The sequence below is a fragment of the Aulonocara sp. 'chitande type north' Nkhata Bay genome, linkage group LG23 (genome assembly GCF_057382095.1).
Source record: "Aulonocara sp. 'chitande type north' Nkhata Bay isolate Kocher_YH1m ecotype deep benthic linkage group LG23, A_spYH_male_GT1.1, whole genome shotgun sequence".
Classification (NCBI taxonomy): domain Eukaryota; kingdom Metazoa; phylum Chordata; class Actinopteri; order Cichliformes; family Cichlidae; genus Aulonocara; species Aulonocara sp. 'chitande type north' Nkhata Bay.
Genome location: NC_141365.1, coordinates 15,018,974 through 15,025,202, shown reverse-complemented (window position 1 = coordinate 15,025,202; position 6,229 = coordinate 15,018,974).

Genomic DNA, 6,229 nt, shown 5'->3' with positions numbered 1-6,229 from the left:
CTGAATCGCCACAAAATAATTTCTAAAATGTATTTTTTGCTGTGAACTGCAGTGGACCTATTTTCTTTGTGCACAGAAGAGCTGGGTTGCTGATGCTGCTGCACTAACGGTTTGCTGCTCTCTGTGGATTTAACCCGCTGCATTTTTCAATATATGTACAGCTGTTACATGACCTATCATGGCTGCTGTCCAACCCCTATACTATAAATGTGGAATAAGACCAGTGATACTAAAGAGCATCATCAGATTAATTCAAACTGCTGCCCCTGACCTTGCTTACCATGGACATCACAGCTTAGCCTACTCATACTGCACTCTTTTAACTGTCCAGGACTCTCAAATGGCCAAAATGATTAACATTTAACTTATTATAAAATAAATTTCACAATCTAATTAACCAGGTAACACCAACACTTTATTATCTACATATTCATTACCTGATTTTATTTATTTATCAAATTCAAGCCAATCAGATGCCAACGCCAGCTCTTTCTGGCCATCTTAATCTTTTTAAACTTAACATTTTAAGTACTTAAATTTTTTTTACATGTTTTTCAAACTGCCTCTAGAAAATTATGTCACGCTGTCAGTTTCTGTTTCTCACAAATTTTATTTTTTTGTCTTTTATCCTCCATGATTTTCTATCCTATCAGCTTTTCTATTCTTTTACTGTAGACAAACAGCGTATGAATGATTAATGAGACTGTTGCAGTGAGGAAAATGTGAAGCTTTGCAGGGTTTCTGAGTGAACACAATGAACAAACAGTGACGTGTTGTAAGAATACTTTGGTGTATTAAATCCAGCTTTGTCCTGCTTTTGAGGTAAGTGATTACGATCTTTAAGCAGGCCTGAATGTTAACTTCACCTATCCTATTGTTGTTTAGTTTGGATGTTCTGTTGTTTTTACACAATGCCCTCAGATTTTAGGAATCTCCCAGTTACATTCCTACATGTTTGGAGTTTCACAGCACAAAAACAACAGCATTGTTTGTGGGCCGAACATGCTGGATCATCGTTATTACATCTGAGACAATAAGGCATTCCAATCTTTGCAAACTGAGCAGCAAAACAAACCTCCAGCTGCTGAATTCAAAAACTTGGAGCTGCACAGGATGAGCGTATTGGGAGTTGTTTTTGGAACAAGCAGTCGTCTCACTCGTCCGGCCTGTGCGACTTTCTCCTCTGTTTGCTTTTCTTTTCTCTGTATTTAGATGTTCATTATACACACATGACACCTCTGCACCTGACAGCCTCCAAACATGCTGGCATGTTGGATGTTGTAACTTTATGCAAAAACAAAAGACTCATTCTTCCTCTTGCAAATTAAAAGCTGTTCATTGGCAAAAAGAAAAAAAAAGTTTCTCTTGTTCAGTCAAGTGCACGATAATTTTGCTGCTACAGACTTTTTTGTGTGGCACAACTGATTATTTGTGGTGGCAAGCACTTGCTAACTGTCATCACAGATGCAGAATTTCGATACTGTTCAACCTCGCTCCGGCCGTCGTCCTTCTGTGATCAAGCAAGAAACTTGCTTTAAAGCCAAATGCCCTCTATGTACAGAGCAAAAACAGATTAAACACCCCTGCAAATATATCTGATTTTTCTGCCAGAAACAGTCCCGACCACCACCTCCACTTCCTACACTTGTAAATATTTTACGGTTTGGCACGAGTTGCTGCAATAGAAAATCTTTTATATCAACAGTAAGATTGCTCCTTTGTGTGCATGCGTATGTTCGTTTATATCTTTGGTTTTTAAAAATCAGTTTTATAATTGTGTTTCAAATTGTTACTGACACCATGCTGTAAAAAAAAATAGGTTTTTGGTTGATAATATCAGCCAGGCATTGTGCTTAACTGCTCTGCTGTGGGTGAGATGCTTAATCGTTTTCACTGGGGTGGGGTGGGGGGGAGAAGCCATGTTAAATGGTAAAAATCTCAAAAAAGATGATTTCGGGATACGACGACAAAATCCGGCTGCTTTAAACGCATTTCAAAGGTGCAGCGTGAGGCTCACAAGTATGCATCATTTATGCTAAAACCTTTGCTGTAGGCAGAGATTTCTCTGTCTGCAATTTTAATACATATTTACATGCTAAAACATAAGAATTAGAATTCATTAGTGTAATCTGAGGTCTGGATCTAGATCGGGAGTTGTTTGATTAGTAGCTTTGGGACATTGTTTTTGTAGTGAGTGTGCCTGTCTCCTACTTTTGTTTTTCCTTATTTGGCATGACTCTGTAATATGGTTGTGCATGAGGACTAATCTCTGCTATCTGAGCTCTAATTAACAGAGCGTGCATAGTTCCCAGACACATTTGTTGTTTTTGTTTCCTTTCTCCAAAGATCTCAGTGCTGTTTTTGTGCACATGCACTCCCTGCCTTCTGATAATGACTGCAGTCGGGAACCAAATGACATTATGTACAAAAACATCACTCCACTCGTGTTGGTTTCACTTGCCAGGATGTAACCTGCATGACCTCATCGTCAGCCTCTAATTCCTGAAAACGGAGCCTTTATGAAACTAGGGGTGCAGTATTTAGATGACAGTTGGTTTCTTGTTTTCTTATTCAGCACGCAGGCACTAAATAGATCCTTTCACTCACACTTTTTTGAGGAAGTACACGTCGCCCGTGCAGCAGCTGCCTTCGGTATAATGTTTGAGTTTCACCTACTTCAGAGGAAGTGGTGTGGGGGAGAAGACGGTGTTACAACCAGCAGATAAAACAGGATATCCGATGCTGGAACAATTGAAACGCTAAAACTCGACACGAGATTGTTTTCCCTGTTTGTTGTAATTCTTGTCTCTAGTTAAAATGAGTAAAACAGGACCAAGTTGGATCAAAAACTCCAGTCTGATGTGTCTGCTGTGCTGGACTCTGCCTGTGAGCGCGTTTCTTCCCGTATGTTGTGGATAAAATTGAAGCCCATCATGTCTGTGACATGCGTAGCCCCAGTCCCTAAGTGCCAAACATCAAAGAACCCCTGATTTCCTCTAACCAAGCATGTTAATTGGGGTTTGATTGATAACTTGAGTTCACAGGCGATGGCAATGTGTCATCTAAACTGTTCCAGGGTGTCTTTGTGAAATCAGCTTTAAGAGTGGAAGAAGAATTACTGGCGGGCCCATTAAAAAATTGCCAGTGTACACACTTGCAAATAAGCTGTCACACATTACAAATGAGATTACCTTTTGCAGTTTCCCCTGGAAGTTTGAGATGAGTGGATGCACGGGTGAGACACTAAAATAGCTCAAATCGCTTGGTTTTTATCAGCGTGCTCGATCTGCAAGCGCTGTTTATGCTTTCTTCATGCACGCTGAAAAAAGTATACTCACAGCTTGGAGCACAATGTAATCAGTCGCAGTGAAGTAAGAATTATGGGTGGAAAGATAGAGCTCAGAGTGAATGATTCCATTTTGCATTTGGCTTCCACAAAGATTTCTTTTAAATGTTTTCATTACCCCTCCTCGTTGAAATGAATCACCCCATCAGACTTACTTTTAACAGAGATAAGACAAACTATCTGAACGCGCTGGCATGTGCAAACACGACAGATACGCAGCGTCAATATTATGCTCGACAACAGTGCGAAACAGCTCTGAGAACAGAGTCAGGTGAAAAGCAGTTATTGTATTTGCATGCAATCACGAGCATGCAAACTAATTGTCTAGTTTGCATGGCAGAGCTCACTGAGGTCAGACAAAGCTCACATGAAGCGAAGCCTTTGTTGGACGCCTGGTGGCGGCTGACTCGTGTTGGACATCAGAGGCGGCGGCGGTTCATTTCAGTGAAGCTGAGGATAACGAGTGCTCGGCCATTATGAACTACACAATGCTGGAGTAATATTCAAATAATAGTATTTAATAGAATAGTTTAAAAAAAATGTGGCATGCCATTAGTGACAAAATATCAGTTGGAAGCCTTTTTCGTGGCAGAACGAGAGGACTGGTGCTAATTAAATAATTACATAGGCCCTTATGTGGATCATAACCAGCTTTAAAGATATTAGTTTTTTTAGCAAACCTTTTTTTTAAACATTTGGCTGTTATGTACATGTTTTTATGAGTTTGGATAATAATGATGATGATGTCTCATCTCTTTTCATTTTCATATAACTCACTTATCTACATTACTTAACAATAAAAAATTTAGAAAAGGTATATAAAAAAGGGACATTATACAAGGATATTAGAAAGCTTAACAAGGTTTCTCAACGTCAGTTCACAAACGCCGTACTGAAGTTGTGTGTTGAAAACCCAGCCTCAGTACAAACATGCTAATTGAATTATTTAACATCGTAGGGCACCAACAGGGGAAATGCCATGTTATACGCATTTCACTCAGTCACAGTATTGTGAAAGACTTACTTACTTGTGGCATATTTAAATATATTTATAAAAACATGCAACTTTACTTTGCAGCATTAAAATTTTCCTTCTACTTGGACGCTCAATCAGTATAAAGGTCAAAAGGTCAAATAAAGATAATATAATTAGTAGCCCAGTTTCATCCAACCGGATGGTTTAGGATGAAGGGCCGCTGGAAATTAGCACCCCCCCCCCCATGTCATTTGTGATTTTGGTGAAGAACTTTTGTCCTTAGAACTGATCTCAGAGCATATTACGGAAACTAGCCAGCCAACAATTTAAGGCTTCAGTTTTTGCTTGAAGCGATCCAAAATTAGTGAAATTTGGTTATTTTAATTTCAGCATTGGCACGCTGGTTAGCACAGTAGCCTCATAGCAAGAAGGTCCTGAGTTCAGTTCCACCATCAGTCTTTCTGTGTGGAGTTTGCATGTTTTCCCCGTGTTTGCGTGGGTTCTCTCCAGGAACTCTGGCTTCCTCCCACAGTCCAAAGACATGCAGTTAGTGGGGATAGGTTAATTGAAATCTCTAAATTGCCCATAGGTGTGAATGTGAGCACAAATTATTGTCTATGTCTATGTGTTAGCCCTGCGACAGACTGGTGACCTGTCCACGGTGTACCCCGCCTATTGCCCCGCAACCCTGAAAATGGATAAGCAGAAGTGAATGGATGTATATTTCAGATGCATTTTAGCCATAGACCCTATAGACAGATATATATTTGGATATAAAGAAAATTCTGGAAATGTTGTCAAATAAGCAACAAAAAAGGCTTCAAAGCTTTCAGTGTTTCAATGTTTTATTGAGAACAATAGGTCAAATTACTTTTTGTAATATGAAAGAGGTTACCATTAGGAGATCACAGTGCAAAGAATAACTTAATATTTCCATATTAAGGAAAAATATTTCAAAGGAAAAATAGTAAAGCTTTCTCTCAGGGTCACAAGTTAATGTTACTGAACATATTTGGCAGGTTAGTTAAATCTTGTAAAATAGATTTTGATAGTCATGGGACTTCCTGTTGAAATAAAGGTCATGAATAAAAAAAAGGTCTTCCAGTAACTTCAAAACAATGCACTGTAACCACATTCACTGTTGTATGTTATACTGTATCCATAACAGCTGCTGTTGTTATAGTATACACTATAACAAAGGGCCTGTTGCAAATGCTTCACATGCACAAAATCACAAATATATGTTTGAGTATATATTCGATTCTGTTATTACAATGACACTATAAAAATGGGATTTTTTTTTAAAACACTAGTATTGAACAGAACCATCTTTAATGCCACTGTTGAACTACATTAACATAAACTGTGTAGGATTTATACTCATTAGCTTTGTGTGAGCTCTTACAGGTATTTACATTTACAGGTAATTATTTCTGTCAGTGTAAACTGGTTTTAGTCACATGCTTCATATCTTAGTATCAATATGACAGTGGCCAAAAACACATGTGCGCTACTGTGTAAACAACAGTTTACAGAAGTCATGAAGCAGCTATGAAACAATTACTCAAACTGCTCACTGTGTGACACAATCAGAGCAAGCACTGAGGCCTTTTTAACGTATGCAGACTACAACCCAAAATGCACTGGTTCAATCTTCTGCTGTCACTCGTCGATAAGTAATATTTCTTCATACATCAGTAATATTTATTCTAATAGTTAAGAAAAGAGTCGCCGAAAATAACGAGCGCTGGCTCATTCTCATGGTTCCAGAAGGCAGACGGTGCGTGACAGGACATGCGAGCACTGCAGCATGCAACACGCAGAGTTTGAATTTGAATCTGTTCAGATTATAAAATGTACCAATTCACACCTCACTGGTTGAATGCTCTAAGTTAAGACTGATACTT